Source organism: Oryx dammah, unplaced genomic scaffold (genome assembly GCF_014754425.2).
Source record: "Oryx dammah isolate SB20612 unplaced genomic scaffold, SCBI_Odam_1.1 HiC_scaffold_20, whole genome shotgun sequence".
Taxonomy (NCBI): Eukaryota; Metazoa; Chordata; class Mammalia; order Artiodactyla; family Bovidae; genus Oryx; species Oryx dammah.
In genome coordinates this window covers 55,274,158-55,299,047 of record NW_024070204.1, presented here as the reverse complement: position 1 = coordinate 55,299,047, position 24,890 = coordinate 55,274,158, and the positions used below count along the sequence as shown (strand labels likewise).

Genomic DNA, 24,890 nt, shown 5'->3' with positions numbered 1-24,890 from the left:
TTCCTGGTCCCTTGGGCAGAAAAATTCTGAGGCTTCACGCAGTTCTTAGACTTGCTCACTGTATTAGCCTGCTTAATACTGAATTGTAACAGATTGTCTCCTTTCTCTGTGCTTTCTAAATTAAATAATTACATGTGATTTCTTGTTTCAGCCTAACTGGAAATTAAATTAGATATGTCAGGCCCGAATCAGATAAAAAAGACTCTCCTCATTCAGTCAAATGTCAGTGCAGAGAGTCCCGTAGAAGCTACCTGAGATTTAAACTCTGACTACAACTTTTCAAAGACTAGGTTCCTTTGACTTTGTTATATTATATCCATTATGGCTGTTTGTTGATTCCCATCATCTAAGTCCTGATGGATCCCATCGTGTGTTTTATCACTAGCTTCCAAAAATATAGCCTCTGATTAGACTACTAACTGTATTATTGCTTCCAAAGACAACTTAATTTTAATTCAATTAGAAGACTATCTCCCCATTTGTTATGAATGAATACCTTTAACTGAAAATAGAAATTCCAATTCTCCAAAATCATGTCTGTTATTTTCATGGGCTCAAACCACATAACTTTTTAAATCCATAAGTGCAGGCAAGATGGATAGACTTTATTGGGCATTAAAGAAAACATTCCTGTCAACATAAAAGTGCTTCCTTTCTTGGTTTACTAAAGTACTTGAAATTCTCTACCTTATAAACGTTTCTTCAGGTAACAGGCCATTATAATGAATTAAGATATTTTGGTTACCAAGGAAGAATAAATTTGAGCTAGCCAATGCATCACGGAGGATATATTCATTTAAAATATTACACTCATTTTCACCTATCATCTAGAAATGACCCTGTTGAGATTCTACTTTAATGGGATGGGGAAAGAAGGAAAGGCTGCTGCCACTCAGGTCAATTATTATGTAATCATGGAGGACATCAGGGAGAACACTGGGGCCTGGGTGTCCCGCATACAGAGAAAGATAATAAAACGGGAGTCAAGCAAAAGATGACATCAACAACAGCTCTGCCAAAGGGCTACCATTGTACTGAATTAGATGAAAATATTTTTTAAAAAATAAGAAATAGAATAATAAACTAGAGTTAAACTTTGCCTTAATTCTTATTTCTTCTTTACAGCACACATGAATTATCGGATAAACAGAAAACATTTTGCTTTTACAAGATTTTTTTTTTTTTTTTTTTGCAGAAAGGCCTCAGGTGAAAAATACATTTAAAAATCCAATTTAGAGGGGAAACTATGTTATTTTGTATTGCTGGAAACTTTCCCCCATACAACTAATCATGTTCCATTGCATGAATCTTTTATCGCAGCAAGGCTAAGGAAACTAGTTAACTTATTATAGAGCAGTATTTTTTTTTTTTTACAAAACAATTTCATTTTCATGAGTTTTACCTCATGACAAGTATATCTGATTTACTACTAGGAAAATTTACAAGGAATGCCCCTTCAGTTAGAGGGAGAAAGTGGTTATAAATTTTGGGATATAATTTTCCTGGGAGAAATCTTTCAAGTAACTTTACTGAGTAGTGCCAAGAATGTATTCTATACAAAGTATTGCAAGAGAGATTATATTAAAAAAAAAGAGTTCACAAAATTGAAACTTTATGAAAATAAAGACCTTAACTCAGTGAAGATTCCCACTGCCAGTAACAGTACTTTATAATCATTAGATTGTCACTAAATATTTATTGTCACTAAATATGTATTGGCAGTCAATATGCCAGCAAATTTGGAAAACTCAGCAGTGGCCACAGGACTGGAAAAGGTCAGTTTTCATTCCAATCCCAAAGAAAAGCAATGCCAAAGAATGCTCAAACTACTGCACAATTGCACTCATCTCACACGCTAGTAAAGTAATGCTCAAAATTCTCCAAGCCAAACTTCAGCAATATATGAACCGTGAACTTCCAGATGTTCAAGCTTGTTTTAGAAAAGGCAGAGGGACCAGAGATCAAATTGCCAACATCCTCTGGATCATCGAAAAAGCAACAGCTCCAGAAAAACATCTATTTCTGCTTTATTGACTATGCCAAAGCCTTTGACTGTGTGGATCACAATAAACTGGAAAATTCTGAAAGAGACGGGAATACCAGAGCACCTGACCTGCCTCTTGAGAAACCTATATGCAGGTCAGGAAGCAACAGTTAGAACTGGGCATGGAACAACAGACTGGTTCCAATTAGGAAAAGGAGTACGTCAAGGCTGTATATTGTCACCCTGCTTATTTAACTTATATGCAGAGTACATCATGAGAAACGCTGGGCTGGAAGAAGCACAAGCTGGAATCAAGATTGCCGGGAGAAATATCAATAACCTCAGATATGCAGATGACACCACCCTTATGGCAGAAAGTGAAGAGGAACTAAAGAGCCTCTTGATGAAAGTGAAAGAGGAGAGTGGACAAGTTGGCTTCAAGCTCAACATTCAGAAAACAAAGATCATGGCATCCGGTCCCATCACTTCATGGGAAATAGATGGGGAAACAGTGGAAACAGTGTCAGACTTTATTTTTCTGGGCTCCAAAATCACTGCAGATGGTGATTGCAGCCATGAAATTAAAGACGCTTACTCCTTGGAAGGAAAGTTATGACCAACCTAGATAGCACATTAAAAAGCAGAGACATTACTTTGCCAACAAAGGTCTATCTAGTCAAGGCTATGGTTTTTCTAGTGGTCATGTATGGATGTGAGAGTTGGACTGTGAAGAAAGCTGAGTGCTGAAGAATTGATGCTTTTGAACTGTGGTGTTGGAGAAGACTCTTGAGAATCCTTTGGACTGCAAGGAGATCCAACCAGTCCATTCTGAAGGAGATCAGTCCTGGGTGTTCATTGGAAGGAATGATGCTAAAGCTGAAACTCCAGTACTTTGGCCACCTTGTGCGAAGATTGACTGATTGGAAAAGACTCTGATGCTGGGAGGGATTGGGGGCAGGAGGAGAAGGGGATGACCGAGGATGAGATGGCTGGATGGCATCACCGACTAGATAGACATGAGTTTGAGTGAACTTTGGGAGTTGGTGATAGACAGGGAGACTGGGCGTGCTGAGGTTCATGGGGTTGCAAAGAGTCAGATATGACTGAGCAACTGAACTGAACTATTTATTGAATAAGTTAATGCTAGATACATTTTGACTTCTGTTCTCAAGGAATTTATCTAGTTGAATTAGGGAGGCATTTGGCTGTAAATTTGCCAAAATCACTAGGTGTATGCATAAGCATGTATCAGCAAAATTGAATAAATAAATGTCATTCCCAGTTTATAATAAAAGGATATCTTAGGACAAATTTGGTCACTGACACCAAACATATAGTAACAATCAAGCATACTGTCTATTTAAAATTTTTTGATGAAGTTTTAGCTTATATATAGAAAAAAACTTGTATGAAAAATTCACTTGAGTCAATGTGGCAATATTCTATTGTTAGATCTGGAGAAATCTATTAAGTCATTTAAAAATACCCTTAAAATCAGTAATGGAAAACAAATATTTAAGAATCAAGCCTAAAATTTCATACTCAAAGATATATAGATGAAGGGTACAGGGTTTGCTATAGTCTTATCCCTGTTCATGCAAAGTCTGGAATTATCTCTAAAATATTTTAACCAATCTACACATTTTGCAAGTCACCAGTGAGATTACCACTGTGTTAATTCACGGAATTTCTTCAACAAAATGATAATTGTAACATAGTATGCTAATATGCAAGCTTCTCAGATGATGATCAGGAGAGCTGCAATTTCTACAGTAGCTGCCTCAGGCTTGTAGTTAAGTCCATTGTCTGCTGAATTTCTGATACATGCAAATAAATGATCTAAAAGTGTGGCTTCCAGATACATATGTAATGACGGATTGTCTATACCAAAGTATTTCAAATAAATCCAGCATAGCATCATATATGACATGAATGGAGAACAATAAATATCACTATCACATACTGAATGCTTTCAGTGTGTTGAGGGATGCCTCTAAATAATTCACAGGAGTTATCTCAAATAATCCCACAGCAACACTGTGATTTCATTTTCTTAAAGAGGAAATTGAGGCTCTGAGAAGTTAGATTGCTTGCTATGGTAAGAAGCTGGCAAGTGGCCATTTGAGATTTAAAACAAGACAGTGAGCTCTGAAGTCCACACTCTGAGCCATGAAGCAGTACTAACTCTCAAAGGACTGCATACAGAATAACAGAACTAAGGGCTAAATTGGGGCGATGAGAAGGTCCAACCTAATTATACATGCGGAAGACTGGACAGGAGCATTCTCTTTCTTCCTTAGACCTATGTAGTATAGGACAACTCATCAAGCATAACCTAAGCAACATGAACCACTGGATTCACTTTAGAATGGTGAGCTGTAAGTTGCATGTATGGTTTTTAGTGATGGTGAAATCTGATTGGGTGGTGGAGACAGATCAGTAGATTATATCAGAAAAAAGTAAGCTAAAGGTAATTGCTTCATTAGAATAGCAAATGTAGCTTTGTTCTGCCAGGGAGCCAAAGCAAAAACATAATTCTGTGTGTTTCTTAATAGGAATCATTCAAGCATATAGGTAAAATTGAATTTACTATAATAACACTAAAAGAGGTTTGTTAACTGAATGCTTCTTAAAGGGATACTAAATAAATTCAAAACTATTTTTACAAAAGATGTGTGCATAAAAATTGCAGACACGATTGTATATTTTCCATCTCAGTTTTTTATGGGGAAGAGTGAGTTCCTGATCAAGGCACAGACTGGTCCTTGGCTGTAGCTTCACGTAACTGTAGTGTCTGTTCCCTGGCCTCTGGTGCGTTGCTTTCATAACACCACGGTGAACTCTGGTCATCATTTGTTTATTGTCTGAGAGACACTAGAATATGAGCTCCTTAGGGCAGAACGTGGGTCTGTCTTGTTAATCTGTGTAACTCAGCACCAGGAGTTCAATAAATTATGCAGCGTTGTAAAAAATATACTTTTCTGTTATATAAAAACATAATTTAAAACTCAGTCTTTTGGCATACTTTATACATCCTAAAGGAGACCAGTCCTGGGTGTTCATTGGAAGGACTGATACTGAGGTTGAAACTCCAATACTTAATGGCCACCTCATGCAAAGAGTTGACTCATTGGAAAAGACTCTGATGCTGGGAGGGATTGAGGGCAGGAGGAGAAGGGGACGACAGAGGATGAGATGGCTGGATGGCATCACCGACTTGATGCACATGAGTTTAGGTGAACTCCCCGGGAGTTGGTGATGGACAGGGAGGCCTGGCGTGCTGCGATTCATGAGGTGGCAAAGAGTCGGTCATGACTGAGTGACTGAACTGAACTGAACTGATAGATAGATCCTTATAGCCCAGGACTAGTAGAAGGGAACTTTCAGAAATCAAGAACATTTTTATGTATACATGAAATGCGAAATTGCCAAATGTGACAGTTTCTAGAAGATATCAAAGCTTTTGAGTGATCGGGTAATCTATACCAATAAGAAAAGGACTAAAAAAAAATGCTTACTTCAATTTCCTGAGGAAACAATGAGAGATCTGAATTTCTTTGCTAAAGTGTTAAGGTTTCAGTGTTGGTATAAAAGTGTGTGTGGAGGGATTATTTTTCCATCATTTGAGAAAATCTTGGATCTTATCTCTTAAAACTTTCATTTTAACTCATTGCCCTTGGAGTAGGATATTTTACTACTGCAAAAGGAAAACTACCATGATGCTATTAATCTTTTTAAGACACTGATCCTACTACCATTGAGTAATTAATTGAGAGGGGTAAGAGATCCTTTTACCCCTTTATCCTTAAAGACAAAAATTAACATACAATATTGCATTTATGATAGAAGTTTTCCCACCTCTGGGGAAAGAACTGAATTTTGATTGGAAATATTATACTACTTAAAAGCTGTGTGTGTGCATGTTTGGAGATGTATGCGTGTGTGTTTTCAAGTTAACTAAAAACAGGGTCGGTTAAGATCGTGTTTATTTCTCTGTTGTTCTTGATTACATATCCTGGCAGGTATAGTGTCTCTGAGTTGTAGCTAAGTATGCATTAATTTTATTAAAAGTGTACTTTGCTTATGTATGGTATGTCTATAAGTTTTGACTGATGAAATAATTTTATTAAAAGGGAATCAAACCTTAACTGGGAGTGGGGACGAGATGTAATTTTACTACACTGTTGCAAGAAAATTATTAACATCTTTCTTAAATAAACTATACTTATATACTTCTAAAAATTAAAATTGTCCTATTAGATAAATAACTGAAGACTTAAATGTACAATTCAAAAGCTAGAGATAGAGACTAAATGAATGATAAAATAGTAAAATGCATTTGTCTTGGCTATAAAATTGATGTGGTCAAAAGCAATTAAAAATATATCTTTCACAATGTAGGTGAAGGAAAAGTCAGTCAGAGGAGATAGGCATTACCAGTTTACTCTTGATCTGGGTGAAATGTGGTCCAGTCTATATAAAGACCTCTTTGGTAACATGAATCAGGAGTTTTTAAATACATATACACACACACACACACTGGCTCAATAGATATCTATTAAGCCAGAAATTCTACTTCTGATAATATAAATAATTAGAAAAATGAACAAAGATGTGTGTTTATTCAAATTGAATATTGAATCCCTGTTGCATGGCAGATGCCGTTTCCTTTAGAAAAAAGTTCTCTTAGTACTCTGAATGTCAAGTGGGAAAATTAAAGGCCAAATGCAATAGAGTAAATTAGAGTAAATTAAAACTATTAATGTCCCTAGCCCAGCCCTGAGAAGAAGATATTTTTAAGATGATGTAATATAGGAAACAAATTGAGAAGGTTTAAAATTTACTTAGGCTCTCAAATTTTGGCAGAACATTAGCATTAACAAGAGAGCATTTTTTAAATTTTAAGTTTAGTTGATTTACAATATTATTTGCTTCTAATGTACAGCAAAGTGATTCTTTTTCATATTCTTTCCATTATGGTATAACAGGGTATTGAATATAGTTCCCTTGAACTGATGCTATAAAATAGGCCCTTGTTGTTCATCTATTTTATATATAGTAGTTTGTATCTGGAAATCCCAACTCCTAATTTACCCCTCCTTGATCACTTTTCCCCTTTGGTAACCATAAGTTTGTCTTCTATGTCTGTAAGTCCATTTCTGTTTTGTAAATAAGTTCACTTGTATCATATTTTAGATTTCACATATAACTTATAGTATATGATACCTCTCTTTCTCTTTCCGGGTATGAGGTCACTTAACATGATAATCTTTAACTCTATCCATGTTGCTCCAAATGGCATTATTTCATTCTTTTTATGGCTAAGTAGTATTCCATTGTATTTATGTACCACAGCTTCTTTATCCATTCCTCTGTCAAAAGACATTTAGGTTGCTTTCATGTCTTGGCTGTTGTAAATAGTCCTGCTCTGAACATTGGAGTGCATGTATTTTTTCGAATTAGAATGTCTTCCAGAAACACAACCAGGAGTGGGACTGTTGGATCACAGGGCAGCTCTTTTTTCAGTTTTTTAAGGAACCTCCATACTGTTTTCCATAGTGGCTGTATCGATCCACGTTCCCACAAACAACAGAGGAGGATTCCCCTTTCTCCACACCATCTCCAGAATTTATTATTTGTAGACTTTCAAATGATGGCCATTCTGACCAAAGTGAGGTGATATTTCATTTTAGTTTTGCCTTGCACTTCTTTAATAATTAGTAAGTTGTGCATCTTTTCATGTGCCTATTGGCCATCTATATGTCTTCTTTGAAGAAATGTCTGTTTATAACTTCTGTCCACTTTTTGATTGGGCTCTTAAGGGGTTTTTGATATTGAGCTGTATGAGCTGTTTCTATATTTTGGAAATTCATCTTGTGTTGGTTACATCATTTGGAAATATTTTCTCCCTATTCCATAGATTGTCTTTTTGTTTGTTTATGGTTTCCTTTGATATGCAAAAGCTTATAAGTTTGGTTAGATCCCTTTGTTTATTTTTGCTTTTACTTCTATTGACTTGAAAGACTGACCTAAGAAAACACTGCTACAATTTATGTTACAGAATGTTTTGCCTATGTTCTCTTCTAGAAGTTTTATGGTATGTTGTCTTTTATTGAACTCTTTAAGTCATTTTTGAGTTTATTTTTGTGTGTGGTATAAGCTGCTGCTGCTGCTAAATCACTTCAGTCGTGTCCGACTCTGTGCGACCCCATGGACTGCAGTCCACCAGGCTCCTCCGTCCATGGGATTTTCCAGACAAGAGTACTGGAGTGGGTTGCCATTGCCTTCTCCGGTGTGGTATAAGAGAGTATTCTAACTTTATTAATTTACATGCACCTATCCAGTTTTTTCAGTACCACTTGCTAAAGAGACTGTCTTTTCTCTGTGGTATATTCTTGCCTCCTTTGTTGAAGATTAACTGGTACATGGATTTATTTCTAGGTTGAAAGCATTTTCTTCAAAAGTCATTATCATGTACTTTATTTCCATTTATGTAACATTCTTAAATCAAACATACAGCGACAGACAACAGATTAGTAGCTGCCAGATGTTAAGGATGAGGGGGAAGAAGCAGTAACTATGGAGGGGTAGCACAGTGGATCCTAGAAATGATGGAAGAGCTTTGCTTTTGATTGTGGTGGTGATCACATCAACATCAAATCAACACGTGTGATACTGTGTGAACTGCATAGAACTGTACACATACACAAAAGTGCATATAAAGCTGGCAAAATCTGAATAAGCTTTATGAATTGCGCAACTTCCTGGTGGCTCAGACGGCCTGTAGTGTCAGAGACCTGCTTTCAATCCTTGGGCTGGGAAGATCCCCTGGAAAAGGGAATGGCAACCCACTCCCGTATTCTTGCCTGGAAAATCCTGTGGACAGAGGAGCTTGGTGGGCCACAGTCTATTGGGTCACAAAGAGTCAACACAACTGAGCAACAAAGCACAAACAGTAATGCAAGATGTTGCCACTGGTGGCAACTGCAGGAAGAGCACACAGGACCTCCCTGGGTATTTTCTCTTTTGCAGCTTCCTATAAGTTTATAATTATTTCAAAATAAGAGATGAAAATGCCATTGCCTAGATTTTAACCTAAAGTTTTCAGGTAGAGTATCCAACATAAGTAATATTCTCCTTTATTTTTAAATTATTATTTATACATAACACCCTCCTTTATTTTTTAATGATTAATTATATAAAGTTCATCCCTCATAGTATAGAAAGACATTCAGTCATGTAACCAACACCGCAGACATATAGTTGTGACAGACAAATAGTCATGTAACCAACACCACAATCAAAATATAGCACTCTTCCATCACTCCAGAATATCTCATTTTGCCCCTTATAGTTATCTCCTCAGACCAACCCCATCTGACAACTACTCATCTTTTCCTAATCACTGTAACTTTGTGTTGTTTTATAACATCATATAAATGGAGTCATACAATGTATAAATTTAGGAGATCAGGTTTTTTTTTCTCCCATTCTTATCTGTTCCTTTATATTCTTGAGCAGTTTCCCATTACATAAATGCATCCCAGTCTATTCATCCATTGCCTGACATATACAACTATAGAAAGACCCAGCAACTGAACTCTGGGGCATTTATCGCAAATAAATGAAAACTTGTATTCACATAAAACTTATACATTAACATTGATAGAAGGTTTATTTGTAATAACTGAAAATTAGAATCACCCCAGATATCCTTCAACAATTGAATGATTTAAAAAACTGTAGTATATATTTGCCCTAGAATGTTACTCAGAAATAAAAATATCTTTGGGAATAAAAGCACGTCAAATTTGAGGGTAGCATGTATAGAAATGGTAAAAGAGACTCAAAGAAATTTGGATAAGTCCTGACTTTGTCTGCTACAAACGTCATTTTTAATAATCTTTCATAGGTACTTTTACTGAAAAGTGGTTTGTAATTTTAGATATCCACAGACCTCATTAAGTGAAAGTGAGTGAAGTTGCTGTCGTGTCTGACTCTTTGCAACCCCATGGACTGTAGCCCACCAGGCTCCTCCCTCCATGGGATTCTCCAGGCAAGAGTACTGGAGTGGGTTGCTATTTCCTTCTCCAGGGGATCTTCCAGACCTAGGGATCAAAGCTGGGTCTCCCGCATTCCAGGCAGATGCTTTAACCTCTGAGCCACCAGACCTCATTACTTTCATGTAATAAATGGGGCTTAATTTGGCAGATAGGTAACTTTAGTAGGTGTCATCATATTATGCTAAATGCTATAAACTGCAGTTCTTATTTGTATTGCTTAGAAACCATTGACAATCTAGATTCAAAAATAAAACTGATGCATATATAATACAATGGAAGCATTTCAAAATCTTTTTTTTTTTTTTTGGAAAGCAAATAGGAATCTTTCCAATGATTTCATTTAAGGCAGAAATAGTACCTACCAATATCTTCATTTCTTTGGAAAAATGAAACAGAAAAATTAAAAAGTAAAGTATTAAATGACCCATATATGAAAAGAGAGACATACATATCTGTTTTTAGACTAAATACAGCTTCTATCTTGCAAGCTCTAATTTTACTTTTTCTATTGATAATCCATAAGGGAGGTTGTTTATATGCATCATGTCTAAACTAAATAGCTACTCTCAGTGAAGTGCAAGCCCCATAAGCACTTCCATCACTGTGCCATCCCTGTTGCCCAGTTTACAAACTAAGGGCCCTTAAGTGCCTCTAAGTATTTTCAGTACAATGTGATGTAACTGTATCACCTACATTAGCTTTAATGAGTGTAGCACAGCTAATGCTTTACTTGGGGGACTGACATGTGGCTCTATTCTGGAAAATGCCTCTACAACTAATAAATTAAACTTTTTAGAAGTTGTACAATAGGTAGCCCCTCCAGAAATCCTGTCTCAAGTGGTTTCTCCAAGCATTCTACTACATATTGAAAGAATTGTTCAGGATAGAACTTTCCTATGCCCTCAAAACTATTTAGTAAGCAAGTAAAAAAGGAATAGCAAACAACCTTTAGTTTAATTTAAGTCATGCTACACAAAATGTTAGAAAAGTTGGTACAATGTTTGAAATCAAAAGTCATGTGATAGGATAAGGGATGTTTTAGCTGCCAGAGAGGGCGTATAAGAGCATTTAAAGACAGGAGTTCAGTGAATTTCTATTTGCTGTTTGATGAGTGTGTGAGAAATCTCCTAATGAACTTGTCTTTATTTTCAGTGGAAGACAATAAGTTTTCTGGCATGGCAAATAAACAGGAAACTTTTAACTGTAATCTTTCAATCTATTGAGATTATTTTCAAGCATCTGTTGAGTGTGTGTGTTTTAACTTAATATCTGATAAATTGTCTAATCATTACATTAGACACTCACTCTTAAAACAGATGTATAAAAGAGTTCTGAATCTCTAAGGTCATCCTCTAACAATATAGAGTGTTTCCATTTATAGGAAGATAGGGCAGTGTTTCCTAGACTCAACATCAAGATGATCCCAAAAGTATTTTCCCAAGGGAGAAGTGTTTGCCTGCTGATAGAAAGAAACATCAACTATTTGAGATAAAATAGTGCTGCAACAGTGTTAAGAATTACCGAGGCTCTTACCTTGCCAGTAAGAGTAATAAGTGAAAGTCCCTTTTCTGTGCAGCCTCTTTTACTTGGCAGTGATGGTGATATTTATCTTCTGTTTACTTCGAGTTTGCATTAAAGTTAGATATCTGGAGGCTATAATCATGTCACATTTCCTTCCAATAAGAGGGAATAAGAATAACAATATTCTTATTGAATATTCTTAAGAATAAGAATATTCTAACAATAAGAAATAGTGCTTACTTTATCCTATGTCTTCTATTTTCTTCTTTGTTTAATTTGTATTCTGTTTCAATAAACTTCTTCAGGTGTACTGAATAAGAGATAAACTTCCTGAGTCATCTTATATCTGAAATATATTTGTCTTCACATTTGAACAATACTGTTGCTCAGTAAAAATATTCCAGAATGAAGATAATATTCCCTGAGAAATTTGGAGATGTCTTCAGTTGTCTTCTAATTTCCAATTTTATTGCTAAAAAATATGATGCTTGTCTAATTATCATTTTTTTTTGTTATATTGGTTTTGCTTTCTGGGAGTTACTAGGATATTTCCTTAATCCTTGTGATTATAAAATACAATGAAAATATGTTTACAATAGATCATTTTTTAAGTCATCCATTTATAACCTACCAAGTCATTTCAATATGAAGACTCATGTTTTCATCAGCTGTGAAAGTGAAAATCGCTCAGTGGTGTCTGACTCTTTGCAACCCCATGGACTATATAGGCCATGGAATTCTCCAGGCCAGAATACTGTATACTAGCCTTTCCCTTCTCCAGGGGATTCTCCCAACCCAGGGATTGAATCCAGGTCTCCCACATTGCAGGCAGATTCTTTACCAGCTGAGCCACCAGGGAAGAAGCCCTTCATCAGCTATGGGAAATTATTAAACTATTTGTTTGAAAATTTTTTTCTTTTAAATTTCTGACCACATAATGTGAACTCATACTTGTTTTCCATTCACTTATCTCCCTCTACAAATACCAAGATTTGGCAGATAATGTATGTTTATGATTCAAAAGTAATAAAATATCAGATTTAAGTGATAATATATAAATAATTACTTTGAAAGTAAAAGGTTTAAACATACCAATTTAAAGAAAAGAAACTTCCAGAGTGAACTTATAAAATGACTCAATTATATGCTGCTTAAAAGAAATAACTTTGAATTCAAATGTATAAGTATGTTGAAAGTAAAATGATTGAAGAAGATATATCAAGCAACCATTAATAAATAAAACATTAATAAATGCTGCTGCTGCTGCTGCTGCTAAGCCGCTTCAGTCGTGTCTGACTCTTAGCAACCCCATGGACTGTAGCCCACCAGGCTCCTCCATCCATGGGATTTTCCAGGCAAGAGTACTGGAGTGGGGTGCCATTAAATGAAACAACCATTAATAAAACAGCAATGGCTATGTTAATATCTTACAAAGTAGACTTAAAGTAGACTTTTAAGTAGATTTAAAAGTCAATAAAGTTACAAGAGATAAGAATATAATGTAAAGACAAAACAGATCAAACCATCAGGAAGCATACAGATTCTAAGTATGTTACACGCCAAATGAAGCCTTCAAATATGTGAAGCAAAGCCTTGTAGATCTAAAAGGAAAAATACACAGATTCATAATCATACAGCTGGAGATTTCAATAGTCTCCTCTCAACAGTTGACAGAACTACTAGTCAGAAGATTTGAATAGTACAATCAACCAACAGGATCCAATCGACATATAGAGAACACTAAAGAACAGCAGCACCTTCACCAAGATAGATCAGATTTTAGTCTATAAAACAAACCTCATCCAGTTTAAAAGAATTTGTCATTTGGTGTATATTCTCTATAGTAATGAAATTAAACTAGAAATAAATAACAGAAAAACAACAGGCAAACTTCACATCATATGAAAATTAAACATGCTTCTAAATAGCCCATGGATCACAGAGGAAAACTCAAATAAATTTTTTTTTTAAGTAGAGCTAAATAGGGAACACAATTTTCCATCAATAATGAACGGATAAAGAAGATGTGAGAACGTGTGTGTACGGTGGTATACATACATACAGTAGAATATTAGCCATGAAAAAGAGCTGAATCTTGCCATTTGCAACTGCGTAGATGGACTAGAGGGTATTATGGTAAATGAAATAAGTCAGACAAAGACAAATACTTTATGATTTTAATCTTCTGTGGAATCTAAAAATCAAAACAAATGGACAAACCAGGAAAAATAGAAACCAAATCACTAGTGTTGTCAGAAGGGAGCGGATGGAAAGATAAGTGGTATAGGTAAAGGGGCTTAGGGAGTGAAAACTTTCAGCTCTAAAATAAATAACTGCGATATAAAACAAAGGGAATAAAGTAATTGATATTATTATAATTCTGTATGGTAACTGGACAGCACAGTGATCACTCTGTAATGTATAAAAACATCAAATCACTATGGTATACACCTGAAATTAGAATAATATTGTGTCAATTATAATTCAATTAAAAAATGACTGAAAATAAAAATGCAGTGTTATCAAAATGTTCAGGACAAGTTAAAGCAGTTCTCAGAGGCATAACAGCATTAAATGCTTACGTGAAAAAAAAGGGAAGATCTCAATAATCCAAGTTCCTACTTGGATGAGCTCTTTACAGTACTTCATTGTATTTTCCAAAGTTATAATTCTTTGGTTCAATAATATACAATCATTTACTTCACTGATATAAGAATGACCTAAGGAACACCTTAGTTATCACAGTACTTCTCAAAAGTAATAGTTATAACATCTACCACATTTTGAGGGTTTATAAGACTTAAACTGTGTGTTGTATATATATTTTAAAACTATCATCTCATTTATGGTTTCAATAATCCTGTGAGATAACTATTGTTGTTTTCTGTTTTTGAAGGGGAGAAAAGTTAACCTAAAGAGGTAAAGTAACTTTCCCAAAGTTATTCAACTAAACTTACTGGCAATATTAATGATTGTACTTGAACTCTGGTCTATCTGAGACCAAGATCTGCTCTTCAAATATTACACATATTGTCTCCCTTATAAAATGTATTGAGAGTAAACAACTTGAGATGTGGAGGCAAATAAAGAAAGAAACAGCTCCCCAAGTGATGATGAGTAGTCTAGGAAAAACAGACAGATCTCAAAGTCTTGGTGTAAGAGTTGTCAGGAAGTTACCCAGGATCAATGCATAAATTGAGTCCTGCTTCCATGGAACTCACATTCCTAAACATCAAGCTGTCCATCTTCTAAACTCTTTTTTTCCCTATTCGCTTTTGAGTCATTCAAGGACAGAATTTGTGAACATTTATTGAATCTGAGAACATGGTGTTGAGATGAGTGCATTAAACCTATGACTTTTCCATCAAGACAATAATCCTGAATGTAACTTTTGGACAGGAAGAGAGAATGAGACAGACAAAGGAGAAGCGGGGAGAGAGCAAGAGTTAGATTGATTGGTTTTCAAGACTCAACTGGTAATCAGGGTATTGCCACGGAAATCAATGGCAAGACAGAACAAACACCAGGGCACTTTGGTGATTCAACTTCTTTTCTGCATCATCAAAACCCTTCAATCACACACCATCTTTGAACATATTCATATGTCATCGTAAAAATAATATAAGAGAGGTTCCAGACAGTTTGGGAAAATCCAAGTTAAAAAAAGAGAAGTATTTACCTTAAAGGAGTGGTTAGGTGAATCTTGGGCTGAGTTTACTAAATTATACTAAAATTTACTTGTTTTTCCACCTATTTCCTTCCCTCAAGCAAGTAGGGATTTGTGAGCTCAGAACCATTTTTAAAGCTCATTTTCTTGTATGCATAAATATAGTAGGTATCATTTTGTAACCCCATATCTTCATAAGCATTTGATTAGTGTATCTGTTTTCTGTTATTAGAGTGACCTTCCAGATGCTGTGATCTAAGCTTTAAAAGTACTTTCTAGCAATATGATTTTCATTGTACAGGCTCTGAATCACAATTCAGTTAAGTAAATTTCTCCCAAGTCATTTGAATGTGTGCCAGTGTGAAGTTAATGTACATTTATCTTGAAGCCTCCTTGAGGAATGGTGTCTAAGATGGAGTAGGGAAAACACTTAATAAAAGATGACAGTGTCTATTATAAGTCAATAGAAGTTGGAAATTTGCTCAAATTCTATTTCGTACAATTCTGAGCTTAAAGAGTTTATAAATGTTTCAGCAGTTAAGCTGGAGATAAGCACAACTGACTGATTTAACTCTCATTCTAATCTTTAACCTCTTCATACGGGAGAAAATAAGTACTTTCACTTACAGAATAAAAAGTAATGAAGATCAGGAAATTTTATCGAAATACTTCCTTTGGTTTAAATTACTATTCTTATTGTATGATATAGGTCATTTGTGGTTGATTAACTGTTGGGTCATTAGGATCATAGTAACAAAGTGATTTTGTGAACATGTACATATTCATGACATTAAAAAAAGAATATAGACCTGTATATACAATATGCTACCAACTATACAGAACATATGAAAAGAATCTTCAAATAGTAAATAATATAATTACATGTGATTTTAGAATACTTTCCTTTACATAGTTTTTAGTTTCCAAAAGTTTTACAACGACCACCTATTATTTTGGTGCATATAAAAATGCTACTAACAGCAAATAAACATTTACAAAATTAGTTATTCACCTCTTCTTTATTCCATTATTTTTATAATAGCAGCTCTCATCTGTCTTATTATTTTGACTTTGCAAACCTGCTTCTATCTTGCCTGTGAATCCAAACTTCCTTGAAACTACCAAGTGACAGATTTTCTCTACTGTTTTTGCAACTGTTGATAAGGATAATGCTGGGGTATTTCTTTAAATTGATTTGTCAGCAATTGCAGTGACTGTCATTAAGAGTTTGATACTATGGGGGAAGGTAAAAAAGGCAGGTATCAGAGTTATAGAGGGAAACCCTTATTTTTCTTAAGTATATGCATTATTTGTACTAAGTTGTTATAATGTAAAATGAATCAAAAGCAATTCTCCTCAACAAAATATTCTTTGTAATCTTAATTCTTCAGAGTAAAGACATGTATCCTTAAATACAAATAAAAATCTGTGTGCAGCTTAAATATAGAACTCTTTCAACAATGCTTTATTCTCCCTTTAAGATGTCCTTCAAATTTTTGTGTCACCTGAATGAGTCTTGGCCCACAGAATTTTCATTATGAAGTTTGTATTTCAACTAAATTTAGTATTTCTAATCCCCACTTTGATTAAAGTGACTTTTGGAGAGAATTCAAAGAATGCACCTTTCTGAATGAGTGTGATTAAACTTTTCATTATTTGTTATCTGAACGTTTGACACCCTTCCAATGTCACAGAGTAGAAATATTTTAAGCATTTTTTTCACCCCTAAGCACACTTCTCAATGACTCCTAAGGCCATGGGGTTTTAGAGTTGACATCTCAGAACAGTGAAATGACTTGCTAAACTTACTAAAGTATCTTCTTTTTTAAGTATTTATTTGTAGTAACAATTTTGCATCAGTTTGACAAATGGAACCTGAAAATAGCTACTGTCTGCTTGATTCCTTTTGCTCAAGTTTTTCCTTTCCTACTTACTCAATTTAGATTCCTAAAATGACACATTTGAGCAACAAATCTTCAGCTAAGCATTTTTCAAGCTTCTGATTTGTATTACACTCTTGAAAATATGAAGCTTGCAGATCACAGAAAAATATGAAAATTATAAGTGAAAAAGTACAGACTTATGCACATATACAAACAAATCTCTGATAAAAGTAGATTTTTTTTTTTTTTTGCAGGGAAACTTCCCTGGAGTCTAAATTTTGTAAAATATTTTTGTCTTTCAGGATTATAGAAGCTTCCTCTTCTACCAATCTTCTTAATGCTATAAAAACTAATTATGTGATAGAGAGGGGAGGAAGAGTAAGAAAAGTAAGACTTGCAGATTTCTTTAAAGATTCACCTTTCATATTCCTGATTTTGGAAGATTGTTTTATTTTATTGCCAGCTGAAATAGAAATTTCCAGAGATATAAATTGACTTCTTTACCTAAAACATTAACAATATCAAGGCAGAAAATGAGTAAAATAATAATGCTAGCTTTAATTTCTTTGCTGCTTTGTCTTCTTTTCAAGCTTTATAATTCTTAGTACTTACCAAGCCTAAGATCAATCACTTGATTGATCAATCAATCTTATTTATTTCTGTTTTCATTCTCAGGGCTGGCTCATTTGCTCAACAATCCATAATTAGGGGATTCCCTGATAGCTCAGTTGGTAAACAATCTGCCTGCAATGCAGGAGACCCTGGTTCAATTCCTGGGTGGGGAAGATCGGCTGGAGAAGGGATAGGCTACCCACTCCAGTATTCTTGGGCTTCCCTTGTTGCTCAGCTGGTCAGGAGTCTGCGTGCAATGCAGGAGACCTGGGTTCGAACACTGGGTTGAGAAAATCCCCTGGAGAAGGGAAAGGCTACTCACTCCAGTATTCTGGCCAGGAAAATTACATGAACTATATAGACCATGAGGTCACAAAGAGTTGGACCTGACTGAGCCACTTTCACTTCTTATAAAAATATGACTGCATTGCTGATATTATTCCCAGCTCCACCTACAATTCAAATTCCTCATCCTTATTGATATTTCCTTTAAACTTATATATCTAATATGTTGGATATTAACATATTAATATTAGGAAGATTAATATTTTTAAACCTAAAATATCAAAGGTTCCTGCTCACAGCTACCTCTCCTTATTTCCTTATCATTGCAATATATTATTAAAATATTCCAACTTTCCTATAATCACAACTATTCTCTGTGTTTTCCTCCTTGACTAGGTTTCTCCTTTATGAAATGGTGGTCTCTGGACAATGTAGTCTGCCCTTTTAGAGAATATTAGAATTTCTTTGGAAAATGTGTTCTATAGTGTACAGGCTACTAGACAGGGAAATTCAGTTCAGTTCAGTCACTCAGTTGTGTCCGACTCTTTGCGACCCCATGAATCGCAGCACGCCAGGCCTCCCTGTCCATCACCAATTCCCGGAGTTCACTCAGACTCATGTCCATCAGGTCAGTGATGCCATCCAGCCACCATCACCTCCTCTGTCGTACCCTTCTCCTCCTGCTCCCAATCCCTCTCAGCATCAGGGTCTTTTCCAATGAGTCAACTCTTTGCATGAGGTGGCCAAAGTACTGGAGTTTCAGCCTCAGCATCAGTCCTTCCAATGAACACCCAGGGCTGATCTCCTTCAGAATGGACTGGTTGGATCTCCTTGCAGTCTAAGGGACTCTCAAGAGTCTTCTCCAACACCACAGTTCAAAAGCATCAATTCTTCAGTGCTCAGCTTTCTTCACAGTCCAACTCTCACATCCATACATGACCACAGGAAAAACCATAGCCTTGACTAGATGGACCTTTGTTGGCAAAGTGATGTCTCTGCTTTTGAATATGATTTCTAGGTTGGTCATAAATTTTCTTCCCAGGAGTAAGCGTCTTTTAATATCATGGCTGCAATCACCATTTGCAGTGATTTTGGAGCCCCCCAAAATAAAGTCTGACACTGTTTCCACTGTTTCCCCATCTATCTGCCATGAAGTGATGGGACCGGTTGCCATGATCTTTATTTTCTGGATGTTGAGCTTCAAGCCAACCTTTTCACTCTCTTTCATTTTCATCAAGAGACTTTTTAGTTCCTCTTCACTTTCTGCCATAAGGATAGTATCATCTGCATATCTGAAGTTATTAATATTTCTACCGGCAATCTTGATTCCAGCTTGTGCTTCCTCCAGCCCAGCATTTCTCATGATGTACTCTGCATAGAAGTTAAATAAGCAGAGTGACAATTAATTACTGACATGTAATTTCAATAAGTATTTTAATGTCTGATGTGTGTTAGGCACTCAACTAGTTCTAGATAGGTCAGACGTGATAAATCCAGGATCTGCTCTTCTTGCATATATAGCCTGGAATAGACATACATACAATACACACACAAATACACATACATGATTACAAACTTTGATGAGAGCCATGAAGAAAATGTGTAGGGTACAAGAACAAATATCTTAGGAGTAAAAATTAGATTTGTATATTAGTAAATATTTCTGTCTCCAATTCCTGCACCTCTGCACCAAATCTCAGCACTTCTTGCATTGCTCAGTGGTTTTCTGATATATCTTGGCCTTTAGTAATTGGAAACAAAGGTCAGTTGAATGGTCTCTTAATAAAAAGCCCACTTCTTCAGAAATCAATTTGACTAAAAGGTCTTGTCAACATGACTACACGTTAAGAGCTGACAATGCATTGAAGAAAAGTTAGGACATATACCATAATTTGACTTATATCCATCCCAGAATTATTTTCACCTGTCACTGTTGGAGCAACTTCTCCAGGCTATTAAATAATTGTGTGCAACATTTTCTTCATTTCCTGAGGCTGGTTTCAGAATAGCATCTGGGATTTCATGGAGTATGTATGGGATGTGTAGGTGTATTCAATGGCTCATGTAGATATAGGAGGACATGTTGAGTGTCAAGAACAGTCAAACTTCAAGATACTCTGGTAGCTAAAATGAATTTTTTCTGTATGAAAAAGTCACTACCTCATGCTAATTTAGACAATAACAAAATTACAATGTGATATTTCAGAAACAGTACCAGTAGAAGGAGAATCAAAATCTGAACGAGGTATCAGTGGGACAGTGTTCTTCTGTTTAGAATTTTTAATGTGCTTTTATTGTGGTAAAATCACGTAACATAAAACATACTATTTTAACAATATTTAACTATATATTTCAGTGGCACTAAGTACATTCAATTTATTGTGAACTCTCACTATCATACACCTTCAGAATTTTTCACTCTCTGAAACTAAAACTTTGTCCCCATTAAACAGTAAGTCTTCATTCCCCATTCCCATTCTCCCTACACCTTAAGGGACAGTATTCTTCTCTCAAGTTTTATGGGACTTCTTTTATGACTTGGTTATTAGTTTTGCAAATTAATTCTGTAACTATATCCTGAGGTTAGTAACAGACTTACTCAAATTAGGAATGTAAACTAACTTTAAAATTATAAACAGACAAAGCAAAATTAAAACTGATAACAATAAGTTGGAATTTAAAGACAAACATCAATATATTTAAATAGATAAAAGCTATATGGAGTATAGTTTCTGAGTACAGTGAAATTAAACTAAAAATAGCTAATAATAATTCCCTAGTAAAAATCACAAGTAATCATAATGTTTGTGTGCGTGCTCAGTCATGTCTGATTCTTTGCGACCCTCCCTGGACTGTAGCCTGCCAGGTTCCTCTGTCCATGGAATTTTCCAGGCAAGAATACTGCAGTGGGTTTCCATTTCCTTCTCTAGAGGATCTTCCTGACCCAGGTATCGAACCCACATCTCTTGCATCTCCTGCATTGGCAGGCAGTTTCTTTACCACAGTGCCACCTGGGAAGCCCTTAATAAAATCCACTAATAATGAAAATAAAATTAACTAATACGTTCATAAAGAGTATATGGCCTATAAATCAAATAATAAGAGATAAAGTTGAATCTGTGTATATTCAGAAATATACAACTCCAATGCTTATGTTAGAGAAGACCTAAAATTAATGATCTAAGGCTTCAGTTTGACAAAATCAAATTAAACTTGAAGTAAGTGGAAATAAGTAAGTGAAGAAATTAATAGCAGCAACAGAAATATATGACAGGAACAGAGAAAATTAACAGAAGAAAAAGATTAATAAAATTTATATATCTCTAGATAGATTGAGTACAAAAATAAGAGAGAAAACAAAAAACTACCAGTATCAGGCTTTGAAAGGATTTATCAACACAGATTTTATAGCGATTGAAAGCATAACAAGAGATCACATTTAAACTTTTATAACACATATGACAATTTATATGAAATGGAAACATTTATTTAAAAATGTAACCAACCAAAATTAACATAAGAAGAAAAGGCTGCAATCTGAAGAGCCCTAATTCTAAAAAGGAAATGAAATTTCTTATTAACTCCTCTGCTAAAAGAGCACATTTAAAGAAATAACATGAATATTATGCAAGTATTTTTGAAAAAGAAAAGGAGGGATCACTGCCCTCCTTGTTTGTGAGTCCAGCAAAACAATCAGAAAAGACATTACAGAAAAAAATCACCAATATTTCTCATAAATATAAAGCTAAAATTCCCTAACAAATTGTTAGTGCTTGAAATACAAATGTATTTTGACCATGTAGGATTTATCCTAAGAAAGCAAGATTGATACAACCTTTGAAAAGCAATCAATGCAATTTATCATATGAAGAAATTAAAAGAAATAATACATAATTATTTCAATAGATGCAGAAAAGTAATTCAAAAGCAATCAATTTACAGTCATGATTTAAATGCATAGCAAATTAAGAAGAGGTGTTATTTTTAAGAATAGAGCTTTTTCCACTTTCCAGTCTAGTTTCTAAGAAACTTGTAAGTCATCACTTCATTCTAACAGCAAGAAAAAAGCTGAACAAACTAAAAATCAACAATGCTTCTTAGCGATTTCAGAGAAGTTAGGTCATAGGGCAAACTTCTGTCTTTAAAATGGGATAGATGGTAACAGAGAATCATAATTTATGGGAGCATAAACCCATGAATAGGCTTCCCTGGTGACTCAGTGGAAAAGAATCTACTTACCAATATAAGAGACATAGTTTCAATCCCTGGGTGGGGAAGATCCCCTGGAGAAGGAATAACAACCCACTCTAGTATTCTTACCTGGAAAATCCCGTGGACAGAGGAGCCTTGCAGGTTATATATAGTCCATGGGGTTGCAAATCGGACACGACTGAATGGCTAAACAACAAAACCCATGAACAGAAAACTCCATGCGAAACACTGCTAAAGTAGAAAAACCTAAATTTTATTAAGGCCTATTGCTGACAGCTTAGGATATATAAGTGTGAAAGTTAAAAACTCCAAGCGGTCCAGTCGTAAAGGGCTCACCACCTATTTGTGAGTTTTACTTCCAGATTCCAACCAGGTTCTCATAGTGAAGAGTTAAGAAAAATCCCTTTGCATTTTTGGCATGGGGAGAGGGGAACAAGCATTTTGAGATAGATTATTCTGACCTACAGAGAAGGCAATGGCAACCCACTCCAGTACTCTTGCCTGGAAAATCCCATGGATGGAGGAGCTTGGTGGGCTGCAGTCCATGGGGTCACTAAGAGTCAGACACGACTGAGCGACTTCACTTTCACTTTTCACTTTCATGCATCGGAAAAGGAAATGGCAACCCACTCCAGTATTCTTGTCTGGAGAATCTCAGGGATGGGGGAGCCTGGCGGGCTGCCGTCTATGGGGTCGCACAGAGTTGGACACGACTGAAGCGACTTAGCAGTAGCAATTCTGACCTAAACAAGACATGCCTTAAAGAGAAATGCATTTACCAGAACCTAACCAACCTGTAGGCAGAGAAACACCCAACACCAACCCACTCCAGCCTCATACACTGGGAAATGGAAATATCCAGTTCTCAACCTATCCGTCAGCTTGTCCCAATTAAGGCTGTAAAAAATCATGGAGAGACACTTTAAACATCACAGCTCAGAGACACAGATTCACAAAAAGACTGAGACCTAATCATGGGATGAGAGAATGTTTACCTTCCCACACACTCCTTACCAAAACATCACTAATGACCTACGGATTATTGGTCATTAGTAAACCTTGCCTCAGTTCCTTTTACCTCACACATCATGTTCAGTTTCCAAACAAAAGTTACAAGACAAACTGAAAGGCAAAAAAACAGTTTGTAGAGAAAAAGTGAGCATCAGAGCCAGACTCAGATATGCCAGGCTTGTTGGAATTTACAGATGGAGGATATAAAGCTGTGATTATCATGCCAAGGGCTCTAATGGATAAAGTAGACAGCATGTAAGAACAGATGGCCAGTGTAAGCAAAGAGATGCAAAATCAAAGAAAAAAATTAAAAGAAATGCTTGAGATCAAAAACAGTGTGATAGATATGAGGAATGCCTTTGATAAGTTCATTAGTGATTGGACACGACTGAGGAAAAAAAATGTTAGTGATATGTCAGTAGAAACTTCTAAAACTAAAAATAGAAAAAAATAATACTGAAAAAATAATCTAGTATTTAAGAACTATGGGAAAACTATAAAAGGTGTAACATGTATGTAAGTATAACACCAGAAGGAGAAAAAAAGAAAGGAAGAGAAGAAATATTTTAAGTGGAAACGATTGAGAATTTCCCCAGATGAATGTCGAGTACCAAACCACAGGTCTAGGAAGCTCATTAAACACCAAGAAGGATAAGTTAAAAAAAAAAAAAAAAAAACAACCAATACCTAGGCATATCAAATTTAAATGGGAGAAATTCAAAGATTAAAAAAAAAACCACTTGAAAGCAGAGGAAATACTATTGCAGAGCAATGATAAGAATTACAAAATACTTCTCAGAAACCATGCAAACAAGAAGAGAGTAGAGAGGAATGTTTAAAGTGTTGAGAGAAAATCACTGCAAATGGTGACTGCAGCCATGAAATGAAAAGATGCTTGCTCCTTGGAAGAAAAGTTATGACAAACCTAGACAGCACACTAAGAAACAGAGATGTTACCTTGCCAACAAAGGTCAGTCTAGTCAAAGCTCTGGTTTTTCCAGTAGTTATGTATGAATGTGAGTGTTGGACCATAAAGAAACTGAACGCCAAAGAAAATGAAAACATTAGAGAAAGAATATGTAAAGATCAAACACGTATTTGTTTTTCTTATTAATTGATCTAATACATAATATGTTTTAAAAATAACAGAACAATGTATTCAGTGTTACATGGAGGACAGCAATAACACTAAAGTTGGGAGGGACGAATGCTAGTAATGTCACTGACATTATCTGAGGTGTGTCACAGTGTTGTTTGCAAGTGGACTTGTGTTAGTTATATAGGTATATTCCAAATTATATAGCAATCACTGAAACATTTTTTTAAAAAGAAGTATAATTTATATGTTAAGAAGGAGAGAATGTAACCATATGAATTGCTCAGTTAAAAACCAGAGAAGGGAGAAAAAGACTGGAAAACAATGAGAAAGGAAAAAATGAAAAGAAACAAAGAACAACATAACAAGTAAAAAACAGTGATAAATATAACATATATTCATCCAAATACATTAATAATCACTTTAAGTGATAATAAAACAACTTTAAAGACAGATGTTTGAGTGGATTATAAAACAAGATACAACTGCATGTTCAGAAGAAACCTACTTTCAAAATAAAGACACATATAAATTGAAAGTAAAGGAATGGAGAAAG

General features: G+C 35.3%; 1 long non-coding RNA gene across 1 annotated transcript; it reads left to right on the top strand.

The window, feature by feature from the left end:
• Window positions 1-6,220: 6,220 nt before the first annotated feature.
• Window positions 6,221-23,991, top strand: LOC120879567. Its single transcript, XR_005724827.1, has 3 exons — window positions 6,221-6,234; window positions 6,659-6,664; window positions 23,658-23,991. It is a non-coding gene; the product is annotated as an uncharacterized LOC120879567 (long non-coding RNA).
• The last annotated feature ends 899 nt before the right edge of the window (window positions 23,992-24,890 follow it).